General features: G+C 49.6%; 1 long non-coding RNA gene across 1 annotated transcript; it reads right to left on the bottom strand.

Annotated features, from left to right (window-relative positions):
• Nucleotides 1–4,859: 4,859 nt before the first annotated feature.
• LOC139543265 (uncharacterized) lies at nt 4,860–7,666 on the bottom strand. The gene is made up of 3 exons (XR_011668648.1): nt 7,583–7,666; nt 6,744–6,805; nt 4,860–5,158 (listed from the first exon to the last, which is right to left on the bottom strand). It is a non-coding gene; the product is annotated as an uncharacterized lncRNA (long non-coding RNA).
• Nucleotides 7,667–12,389: the final 4,723 nt, after the last annotated feature.

Below are 12,389 nucleotides of genomic sequence, written 5' to 3'. Positions count from 1 at the left end.
TCCTTGTTGCTCTGTTGAGCATTCCCTTGCCGCTTGGTCTTAGCGTGGTGGGTGATTCTGTAAGGGCTGTCTCTCTCCTCATCCTCGGACGAGGAGAGGAGAGAAGGATCATCAGACCAAAATGCAGCATTCGGGAAGTAAGCCATCTTTTTATTATTAACGACGATGGCAACACGAAACAAAAACACTTTCAAATATACAAAACAAGAAAACGACGTTGACGAAACCTGAACATAAACTTACATAACTAAACGTAAACTCACGGACAGGAAACAGACGACATCAAAATAAACGAACAGCCAAACAGTCCCGTATGGTACATACATTCAACGACACAGGAGACAATCACCCACAAACAAACAGTGAGAACACCCTACCTAAATATGACTCTTAATTAGAGGAGAACGCAAAACACCTGCCTCTAATTAAGAGCCATACCAGGCAACCACAACCAACATAGAAACAGATAACATAGACTGCCCACCCAAAACACATGCCCTGACCTAAACACATACAAAAACAACATAAAACAGGTCAGGACCGTTACAGTAGCATTGCTGAACACTACTCTAGTTAAATATTCTGTAGCATTGCTGAACACTACTCTAGTTAAATATTCTGTAGCATTGCTGAACACTACTCTAGTTAAATATTCTGTAGCATTGCTGAACTCTACTCTAGTTAAATATTCTGTAGCATTGCTGAACACTACTCTAGTTAAATATTCTGTAACATTGCTGAACACTACTCTAGTTAAATATTCTGTAGCATTGCTGAACACTACTCTAGTTAAATATTCTGTAGCATTGCTGAACACTACTCTAGTTAAATATTCTGTAGCATTGCTGAACACTACCCTAGTTAAATATTCTGTAGCATTGCTGAACACTACTCTAGTTAAATATTCTGTAGCATTGCTGAACACTACTCTAGTTAAATATTCTGTAGCATTGCTGAACACTACTCTAGTTAAATATTCTGTAGCATTGCTGAACACTACTCTAGTTAAATATTCTGTAGCATTGCTGAACACTACTCTAGTTAAATATTCTGTAGCATTGCTGAACACTACTCTAGTTAAATATTCTGTAACATTGCTGAACACTACTCTAGTTAAATATTCTGTAGCATTGCTGAACACTACTCTCGTTAAATATTCTGTAGCATTGCTGAACACTACTCTAGTTAAATATTCTGTAGCATTGCTGAACACTACTCTAGTTAAATATTCTGTAGCATTGCTGAACACTACTCTAGTTAAATATTCTGTAGCATTGCTGAACACTACTCTAGTTAAATATTCTGTAGCATTGCTGAACACTACTCTAGTTAAATATTCTGTAACATTGCTGAACACTACTCTAGTTATGTAACGGCTGTCGTAGTCGTTCTCCTCCTCAGACGAGGAGGAGCATGGATCGGACCAAGATGCGGATTGGTAAGTATTCATATTTTAATGGGAAAACAACAAACACTACAAAATACAACAACCAACAAACGTGACTAACCTGAAACAGTCCTGTGTGGCCCAAACACTGACACAGGAACAAACACCCACAAAACACAAGTGAAACCCTGGCTGCCTTAGTATGATTCTCAATCAGGGACAACGATTCACAGCTGTCTCTGATTGAGAATCATACCAGGCCGAACACAAAATCCCAACATAGAAAATCAAACCTAGACCAACCCACCCAACTCACGCCCTGACTACCTAAAACAAATACATGACAAAGGAAAACAGGTCAGGAACGTGACAGACCCCCTCCCTTAAGGTGCGAACTCCTGGCGCACCAGCACAAAGTCTACGGGAGGGTCTGGGTGGGCGTCTGTCCACGGTGGCGGCTCTGGCGCTGGTCGTGGTCCCCACCCCACCATAGTCAACCCCCGCTTCCGTGGCCTCCTCCCAATATTCACCCTCCATGTCAATCCCACTATTCCAAAGGGCAGTAACAGACTGAGGGGTAGCACCTGACTGAGGGGTAGCACCTGACTGAGGGGTAGCACCTGACCGAGGGGTAGCACCTGACCGAGGGGTAGCACCTGACTAAGGGGCAGCACCGGACTAAGGGGCAGCACCAGGATAAGGGGCAGCACCAGGATAAGGGGCAGCTCCGGACTGAGGGACGGATCCTGGCTGGATGGCGGATCCTGGCTGGCTGGCTCTGGCGGATCCTGGCTGGCTGGCGGATCCTGGCTGGCTGGCTCTGGCGGATCCTGGCTGGATGACGGCTCTGGCGGATCCTGGCTGGACGGCTCTGGCGGATCCTGGCTGGACGGCTCTGGCGGATCCTGGCTGGACGGCTCATGGCTGGCTGACGGATCTGGCTGCTCATGGCTGGCTGACGGATCTGGCCGCTCATGGCTGGCTGACGGATCTGGCCGCTCATGGCTGGCTGACGGATCTGGCCGCTCATGGCTGGCTGACGGATCTGGCTGCTCATGGCTGGCTGACGGATCTGGCTGATCCTGTCTGGCAGAAGGCTCTGGCTGATCCTGTCTGGCAGAAGGCTCTGGCTGATCCTGTCTGGCGGAAGGCTCTGGCTGATCCGGTCTGGCGGAAGGCTCTGGCTGATCCGGTCTGGCGGAAGGCTCTGGCTGATCCGTTCTGGCGGAAGGCTCTGGCTGCTCCTGTCTGGCGGAAGGCTCTAGCGGCTCCTGTCTGGCGGAAGGCTCTAGCGGCTCCTGTCTGGCGGACGGCTCTATAGGCTCATGGCAGACGGGCGGCTTTGCAGGCTCATGGCAGACGGGCGGCTTTGAAGGCTCAATACAGACGGGCAGTTCATGCGGCGCTTGGCAGACGGACAGTTCAGACAGCGTTGGGCAGACGGGCAGTTCAGGCGCCGTTGGGCAGACGGGCAGTTCAGGCGCCGTTGGGCAGACGGGCAGTTCAGGCGCCGTTGGGCAGACGGGCAGTTCAGGCGCCGTTGGGCAGACGGGCAGTTCAGGCGCCGTTGGGCAGACGGGCAGTTCAGGCGCCGTTGGGCAGACGGCCGACTCTGACCTGCTGAGGCGCACAGTAGGCCTGGTGCGTGGTGCCGGAACTGGTGGTACCGGACTGGAGACACGCACCTCAAGACTAGTGCAGGGAGCAGGAACAGGGCACACTGGACTCTCGATGCGCACTATAGGCCTGGTGCGTGGTACCGGAACTGGAGGTACCGGGCTGAGGGCACGCACCTCAGGGCGAGTGCGGGGAGAAGGAACAGTGCGTACAGGGCTCTGGAGACGCACAGGAGGCTTGGTGCGTGGTGCCGGAACTGGTGGTACTGGGCTGGAGACACGCACCACAGGGAGAGTGCGTGGAGGAGGAACAGGGCTCTGGAGACGCACTGGAAGCCTGGTGCGTGGTGTAGGCACTGGTGGTACTGGGCTGGGGCGGGAAGGTGGCGCCGGATATACCGGACCGTGAAGGAGGACACGCGTTCTTGAGCACCGAGCCTCCCCAACCCTACCAGGTTGAATGGTCCCCGTAGCCCTGCCAGTGCGGCGAGGTGGAATAGCCCGCACTGGGCTATGCAGGCGAACCGGGGACACCACCTGTAAGGCTGGTGCCATGTACGCCGGCCCGAGGAGACGTACTGGAGGCCAGATATGTTGGGCCGGCTTCATGGCACCCGGCTCGATGCCCAACCTAGCCCTCCCAGTGCGGCAAGGTGGAATAGCCCGCACTGGGCTAAGCACGCATACTGGGGACACCGTGCGCTCCACCGCATAACACGGTGTCTGACCAGTACGACGCCCTCTCACTCCACGGTAAGCCCGGGGAGTTGGCTCGGGTATCCAACCCGGCTTCGCCACACACCCCTTTAGCCCCCCCCCAATAAATTTTTGGGTGAGCCTCTCGGGCTTCCAGCCGCTCTGCCTTGCTTTTGTCTCATAAAACCTCCTCTCCGCTTTCGCTGCCTCCAGCTCCGCTTTGGGGCGGCGACACTCCACTGGCTCTGCCCAGGGTCCTTTACCGTCTAGGATTTCCTCCCAAGTCCATTCCTCTTTTCCCCATTGCTGTTGTTCTTGCCTTCCTTCTCCAATCCGCTTGGTCCTGTTATGGTGGGTGTTTCTGTAACGGCTGTCGTAGTCGTTCTCCTCCTCAGACGAGGAGGAGCATGGATCGGACCAAGATGCGGATTGGTAAGTATTCATATTTTAATGGGAAAACAACAAACACTACAAAATACAACAACCAACAAACGTGACTAACCTGAAACAGTCCTGTGTGGCCCAAACACTGACACAGGAACAAACACCCACAAAACACAAGTGAAACCCTGGCTGCCTTAGTATGATTCTCAATCAGGGACAACGATTCACAGCTGTCTCTGATTGAGAATCATACCAGGCCGAACACAAAATCCCAACATAGAAAATCAAACCTAGACCAACCCACCCAACTCACGCCCTGACCAACTAAAACAAATACAAAACAAAGGAAAACAGGTCAGGAACGTGACAAGTTAAATATTCTGTAGCATTGCTGAACACTACTCTAGTTAAATATTCTGTAGCATTGCTGAACTCTACTCTAGTTAAATATTCTGTAGCATTGCTGAACAATACTCTAGTTAAATATTCTGTAGCATTGCTGAACACTACTCTAGTTAAATATTCTGTAGCATTGCTGAACACTACTCTAGTTAAATATTCTGTAGCATTGCTGAACACTACTCTAGTTAAATATTCTGTAGCATTGCTGAACTCTACTCTAGTTAAATATTCTGTAGCATTGCTGAACTCTACTCTAGTTAAATATTCTGTAGCATTGCTGAACAATACTCTAGTTAAATATTCTGTAGCATTGCTGAACACTACTCTAGTTAAATATTCTGTAGCATTGCTGAACACTACTCTAGTTAAATATTCTGTAGCATTGCTGAACTCTACTCTAGTTAAATATTCTGTAGCATTGCTGAACACTACTCTAGTTATAGAGTCTGTAGAGTTACTGAACACTACTCTAGTGTTGGACACAGTGCTGAATGCTACTTTGATCTGAACACTCCTCTGTCCTCAGGTTCAGTAAGGAGAACAGAGAGAACATTGATCCCTACACCTTCCTTCCGTTTGGGATTGGGCCCAGGAACTGTATCGGCATGAGATTCGCCCTCCAGACCATTAAGCTGGTGATAGTAGAGATCCTCCAGAGCTTCAGTTTTGTCACCTGCAAGGAGACAGAGGTGAGATTACTGATTGTCTCAATGGGATTATTGACGTGCTTGAGTCCATACGTACAGTGAATGCGTGTGTTTGAAATTTTGGCTTGTGATGGCATGTCTTTGTGTTGTTGACTGTAGTAGCTGTTTGGGTGAGTTTAGGTTTTCAAAACAGAATTAAACCGTAACTGATCATATCGTTATGATCTTCTCGAATGTTTCATCAAGTCATTTGTGTCCATGTTGAACTAAGCAAAGGGGCTTTTATTCCCAGCACCACGTGGAGAGACTGTATGGTGCTGTATTCATATCGGTATTCATATTGACTTCCTGGATGTGTCCTCAGGCTCCTCTGGAGCTGTTTGACAACAGCTTCGTCGCCCCAACAAAGCCCATCAAGCTGAAACTGGTCCCCTGTGTTGTGGCCCCCAGCCAGGACTGAGAGGAGAGGAGAGGAGAGGAGAGGAGAGGAGAGGAGAGGAGAGGAGAGGAGAGGAGAGGAGAGGAGAGGAGAGGAGAGGAGAGGAGAGGAGAGGAGAGGAGAGGAGAGGCACAGGTATACAGGACACTACCCTGTTAGTCTAGCCCAGTCAGTTTCTGCTTCAGTCAAACATGGTTGGCATGGCAATGAGTAAGATGTTGTCTAAAGGGCAAGGCAACCTGCCTGTTGGACGGGATCAGCTTAGACTCATTGATAATTCAGGTTAATTCTCTGGAATGAGGAAAATGTTTAATTTTATAGTGCAGAAACTACCCAACTAGGTAAAATGCTAAAATGTTGACTGCACTGCATGTACAAAACATTAGGAACACCTGCTCTTTCCATGACAGACTGTAGACTGACCAGGTGAATCTAGGTGAAAGCTATGATCCCTTATTGATGCACTTGTTAAATCCACTTCAATCAGTATAGATGAAGGGAAGGATGTGTCATTCAGAGGGTGATTGGGCAAGACAAAAGATGTAAGTGCCTTTGAACAGGGTATGGTAGTAGGTGCCAGGCGCACCGGTTTGAGTGTGAAGAACTGCAACACTGCTGGGTTTTTCATGCTCAACAGTTTCCTGTGTGTATCAAGAATGGACCACCACCCAAAGGACATCCAGCCAACTTGACACAACTGTGGGAAGCATTGAAGTCAACATGAGCCAGCATCCCTGTGGAAGGCTTTCAGCACCTTGTATTGAGGCTGTTCTGAGGGCAAAAGGGGGTGAAACTCAAGGGGGTGAAACTCAATATTCTAATGTTTTGTACACTCAGTCTATATGTAGCTTTTTGTATCATATTCTCATATTCTCATATTATCATATTCTCAGGAACCCCTTTAAATGAAGATGCCTCATCTCAAGGGTCATGCAACAACTTGAAAGTGAAGTATAAATTGAATACAATCTGGACAATCGTAGTAACCATGTGTGCCTTCATTTGTTTTGTAAAATCATTTCTGTTCAGGCATTGAATAAACACAGATCTCTAACTAACTTACCTGCAAGAGACTGCTGCAACACAATGTACAACCAATATATAATATATGACCATGAATTATTTAATGCTATTACTGATGTAAGATAGTATGCCTCATATATAAAACTCACTTGCCATGTCCACCAACTCAGTCTGTAGTGTATATGCAATGGAATGCTTGAGACTGTCGTACCTAAACGAAACCAATGAGGGGGAAAAAAACGATACACACATGACTGTTAGTGCCTTTGGATAAAAGTATCTGCTAAATGGCATATACCGTTATATACTCTATATATTACTGTCAACTCCTCTGTTCGTGCTGTAATGTTGTGGGGGTGATAGCCCTCACAATAGTACAGGCAATATTTGAAGCTCAATGTTAAATTCACATCTCACTACCATCATATCTCTTATCCAGAGCAACTTACAGGAGCAATTGGACTTAAACGCCTTGTTCAAGGGCACACACAGATTTGAAATTGAGGCAGAAATTACAGACAGTAGCCAATAATTATCAAAATAGAACTCAATTGATTGAACATGATATTGATTTCAATATGATTTAAATATATAGACCTATGTAGCCTACTGTATTTATCTTTTAATGCAGTCATCTCAGTTTTCATTTGAAGAATCTTTTTACCCTTTACTTGTTTATAACAATTGCAGAGACATTGGCAACTTTGTATTGTAGTCAACTTTGTTCTGAAGTTATCGATGGTCCCAGAGAGACAGATAAAGATCTTGATTCTATGTTTAGCGGAGATCTTCTGTGTATAAATTGATGCGTAAGGGCTAAAAAGTAGCAAACGACCGACCCAGTTAGCTGTTCAATGAGTGGTCTGAGGTAGTTGTTTTCAAGTGCAAATTTACACATACATTTTTTTCTCCATAATTTTAAGCACAAATTACATTTTTGAAAGACACATTTTGCATTTAGAAATGTTGTAACATTTTGTATAATCACCTTCCAGTGTAAAAATAGGCATTGGTCTGACGCCGAACAAGAAAGGAAATTCACACGAACACAACAATGCCTACTCCACCCATGCTCTACCAAGGTTTTCCAACACACAGCTTTGACCTACTACACTAGCTATGTTGGTATTGTACTTCAAACGAGGTGTAGGCAGGTTGCTTAGGATACAAACCTGTTTTTAGTTTGTAATGTTTTTTAGGAATGTATTGTTATGTAATGATGTCATCTGTAGTGTAATTCTACAATAATACTGCTGGACTCAAGTAAACGTTTTCTACTGAATAGACAAGCTGTTTGAGTTTAATCTGTTCTGTTCCCCAGTCACCTATATGTTCACCTGTTGGCCAGTTGTGTGTAGGCTATCAACATGAACAAGGTATTTATTACCAACAAGATATTTATGACCTTGACCTCTGGCCAGATAGTTGATCAGTACCAATCTCTCTCTTTCAGAGACAACTCAACCAGCCAGTCTGGTTTCTGCCAGTCAGGTTCCAAACTCTCACAGTGACTCAGCACTCTGACACACACACACTCCGAGAGACACACACACACGCCGGGTATAAGCAATATTCCAGTCTCAGATCCCACATAAACAATACTACAGTTTACTATAGAATACATTTTAAATCCATTAAAGTTTGTTCCACTCAAATCAAGTTGAGGAAGAAAAAAGGAGAACTCCTCCTCCCCCTTGTACCTTGTACCTTGTACCTTGTCAAACTTGACCTTCAACAGACAGTTACATGGAGAAGAGGATTTGAAGCGGGCATGAAGCCCTGAGATCTCTAGACCCCACTATTTACCAAGGGAGTTTATCTATATTTTTCGTAGCTGTCTATTTACCACCACAAACCGATGCAGGAACTAAGACCGCACTCAACGAGCTGTATAAGGCCATAAGCATACAAGAGAATGCTCACCAAGAAGCAGCTCTCCTAGTGGCCGGAGCCTTTAATGCATGAAAACTTAAATCCATTTTACCACATTTCTACCAGCATGTCACATGTGCAACCAGAGGGGAAAACAAACTCTAGACCACCTTTACTCCACACATAGAGATGCGTACAAAGCTCTCCCTCACCCTCCATTTGGCAAATCTGACCATAATTCTATCCTCCTGATTCCTGCTTACAAGCAAAAACTCAAGCAGGGAAGCGTTACTACAGACACAGGTTCATTCCCGGGCTGTGCCACAACCGGCCGTGGCCGGGAGTCCCTTAGGACGGTGCACAATTGATCCACCGTCGTCCAGGTTAGAGGAGGGTTTGGCCGGGGGGGAGGACTTGGCTCATAGCGCCCTAGCGACTCCGTGTGGCGGGCCGGGTGCCAGCAGGCTGACCCTGGTCGCCAGTTGAACAGTGTTTCCTCCAACACGTTCGTGCGGCTGGCTTCCGAGTTAAACTGGCAGGTGTTAAGGAGCGCAGTTAAGCGGGTCATGTTTCGGAGGATGCTTGACTACACCTTCGCCTCTCACGAGCCCATTGGGGAGTTGCAGTGCAGTGATGAGACGATATTGAAATTGGGGAGAAAAATTCAATACCCCCAAAAAATAAATACCCCCAAAAATGTCAAGCAAGATGTACCAGTGACTTGTTCAATATGGAAGTGGTCTCATGACGTGGATGCTAAGCTGCAGTACTGTTTTGATAGCACAGACTAGAATATGTTCCGGGATTCATCCGATGGCATCGAGGAGTATACCACATCAGTCACTGGCTTCATCAATAAGTGGATCAATGACATCGTCCCCTACAGTGACCGTATGTACATACCCCAACCAGAAGCCATGGATTAAAGGCAACATCCGCGTTGAGCTAAAGGGTAGAGCTGCCGCTTTCAAAGAGCGGGACACTAATCCAGACGCTAATGCGAAATCCCACTATGCCCTCTGATGAACCATCAAACAGGCAAAGCATCAGTACAGGACTAAGACTGAATCCTACTACACCGACTCTTATGCTCGTCAGATGTGGCAGGGCTTGCAAACTATTACGGATTACAAAAGGAAACCCAGCCGTGAGCTGCCCAGTGACACGAGTCTACCAAACTAGCTAAATGCCTTCTTCGAGGCAAGCAACACTGAACCATGCATGAGAGAACCAGCTGTTCTGTACGACTGTGTGATCACGCTCTCCGTAGCCGATGTGAGTAAAACCTTTAAACAGGTCAACCTTCATAAGGGCGCAGGGCCAGACGGATTACCAGGACGCATACTCAGAGAATGCGCTGACCAACTGGCAAGTGTTTTCACTGACATTTTCCACCTCCCACTGACAGAGTCTGTCACGTCCTGACCATAGTTCTTATGTGTGTTGCTTGTTTTAGTGTTGGTCAGGACGTGAGCTGGGTGGGCATTCTATGTTGTGTGTCTAGTTTGTCTGTTTCTGTGTTCAGCCTAATATGGTTCTCAATCAGAGGCAGCTGTCAATCGTTGTCCCTGATTGAGAATCATATATAGGTGGCTTGTTTTGTGTTGGGGATTGTGGGTGGTTGTCTTCTGTCTTTGTGTTCTGCACCAGATAGGACTGCTTTCGGTTTTCACATTTATTGTTTTGTTGTTTGTAGTGTTCACATCTTCTTTATTAAATCATGTTGAACACTAGCCGCGCTGCGTGTTGGTCCTCTCCTTCATCCCAGGAAGAAAACCATTACAGAACCACCCACCAAACTCGGACCATGCAGCGTAGCTACGGGCAGCAGCGGCGGCAGCAGCAGCAGCGGGACCAGGAGGAATGGACTTGGGAGGATGTGTTGAACGGAAAAGGTTGTTACACATGGGAGGAGATCCTGGCTGGAAGGGATCGCCTTCCATGGGAACAGGTGGAGGCAGCTAGGAGAGCGGAGGCAGCTGCGAAAGGGAACCGGCGTTATGAAGGTACGCGGCTAGCAAGGAAGCCCGAGAAGAAACACCAAAAATGTATTGGGGGGGGGGCCTAAAGGGTAGTGTGGCGAAGTCAGGTAGGAGACCTGCGCCCACTTCCCATGCTTACCGTGGAGAGCGGGAGTACGGGCAGACACCGTGTTATGCGGAAGAGCGCACGGTGTCTCCTGTACGTGTGTATAGCCCGGTGCGGTACATTCCAGCTCCACGTATCGGCCGGGCTAGAGTGAGCATTGAGCCAGGTGCCATGAAGCCGGCTCAACGTATCTGGCCTCCAGTACGTCTCCTCGGGCCAGTGTACATGGCACCAGCCTTACGCATGGTGTCCCCGGTTCACCAACACCGGGGACACCATGCGTTATTCCACCTCCCCGCACTGGGCGGGCTACGGGGAGTATTCAACCAGGTAAGGTTGGGCAGGCTCGGTGCTCAAGGGAGCCAGTACGCCTACACGGTCCGGTATATCCGGCGCCACCTTCCCGCCCCAGTCCAGTACCACCAGTGCCTACACCATGCACCAGGCTTCCAGTGCATCTCCAGAGCCCTGTTCCTCCTCCACGCACTCTCCCTGTGGTGTGTGTCTCCAGCCCAGTGCCTCCAGTTCCGGCACCACGCACCAAGCCTCCTGTGCGTCTCCAGAGCCCTGTACGCACTGTTCCTTCTCCCCGCACTCGCGGTGCCGGTACCACGCACCAGGCCTATAGTGCGCTTTGAGAATTCAGTGTGCCCTGTTCCTGCTCCCCGCACTAGCCTTAAGGTGCGTGTCTCCAACCCAGTACCTCCAGTGCCGGTACCACGCACCAGGCCTACTGTGCGCCTCAGCAGGTCAGAGGTCTGTCCAACGCTGCCTGCACTGCCTGCCTGCCCAGCGCCGTCTGCACTGCCTGCCTGCCCAGCGCCGTCTGCACTGCCTGCCTGCCCAGCGCCGTCTGCACTGCCTGCCTGCCCAGCGCCGTCTGCACTGCCTGCCTGCCCAGCGCCGTCAGAGCTGCCCGTCTGTCCCGAGCCGTCAGAGCCGCCCGTCTGTCCCGAGCCGTCAGAGCCGCCCGTCTGTCCCGAGCCATCAGAGCCGCCCGTCTGTCCCGAGCCGTTAGAGCCATCCGTCAGTCAGGAGCCGCCAGAGCTGCCAGCCAGTCAGGAGCCGCCAGAGCCGCCAGCCAGTCAGGAGCTGCCAGAGCCGCCAGCCAGTCAGGAGCTGCCAGATCCGCCAGCTAGTCAGGAGCTGCCAGAGCCGCCAGCCAGTCAGGAGCTGCCCACCAGTCATGAGCTGCCTTCCAGTCATGAGCTGCCTTCCAGTCATGAGCTGCCCGCCAGTCATGAGCTGCCCGCCAGTCATGAGCTGCCCGCCAGTCATGAGCTGCCCTCCAGTCATGAGCTGCCCTCCAGTCATGAGCTGCCCTCCAGTCATGAGCTGCCCTCCAGTCATGACCTGCCCTCCAGTCATGAGCTGCCCTCCAGTCATGAGCTGCCCTCCAGTCATGAGCTGCCCTCCAGTCATGAGCTGCCCTCCAGTCATGAGCTGCCCTCCAGCCCGGAGCTGCCCCTCAGCCCGGAGCTGCCCCTCAGCCCGGAGCTGCCCCTCAGTCCGGAGCTGCCCCTCAGTCCGGAGCTGCCCCTCAGTCCGGAGCTGCCATTAGTCCGGAGCTGCCCTTCAGTCCAGAGCTGACTCTCTGTCCGGAGCTGCCCTTCAGTCCGGAGTTGCCCCTCTGTCCTGAGCTACCCCTCTGTCCTGAGCTACCCCTCTGTCTTGAGCTACCTCTCTGTCCTGAGCTACCTCTCTGTCCTGAGCTACCTCTCTGTCCTGAGCTACCTCTCTGTCCTGAGCTGTCTCATCAATTATGTGGGGACCTTGGTGAGGATTCCTAGGTCAAGGTCGGGGGCGAGGGTCGCCATTCAAATGATGCTAAGGAG

Source organism: Salvelinus alpinus, chromosome 17, assembly GCF_045679555.1.
Source record: "Salvelinus alpinus chromosome 17, SLU_Salpinus.1, whole genome shotgun sequence".
Classification (NCBI taxonomy): Eukaryota; Metazoa; Chordata; class Actinopteri; order Salmoniformes; family Salmonidae; genus Salvelinus; species Salvelinus alpinus.
Note: the sequence above shows the minus strand (reverse complement) of the source record. Positions and strands in the feature narration are given on the sequence as shown.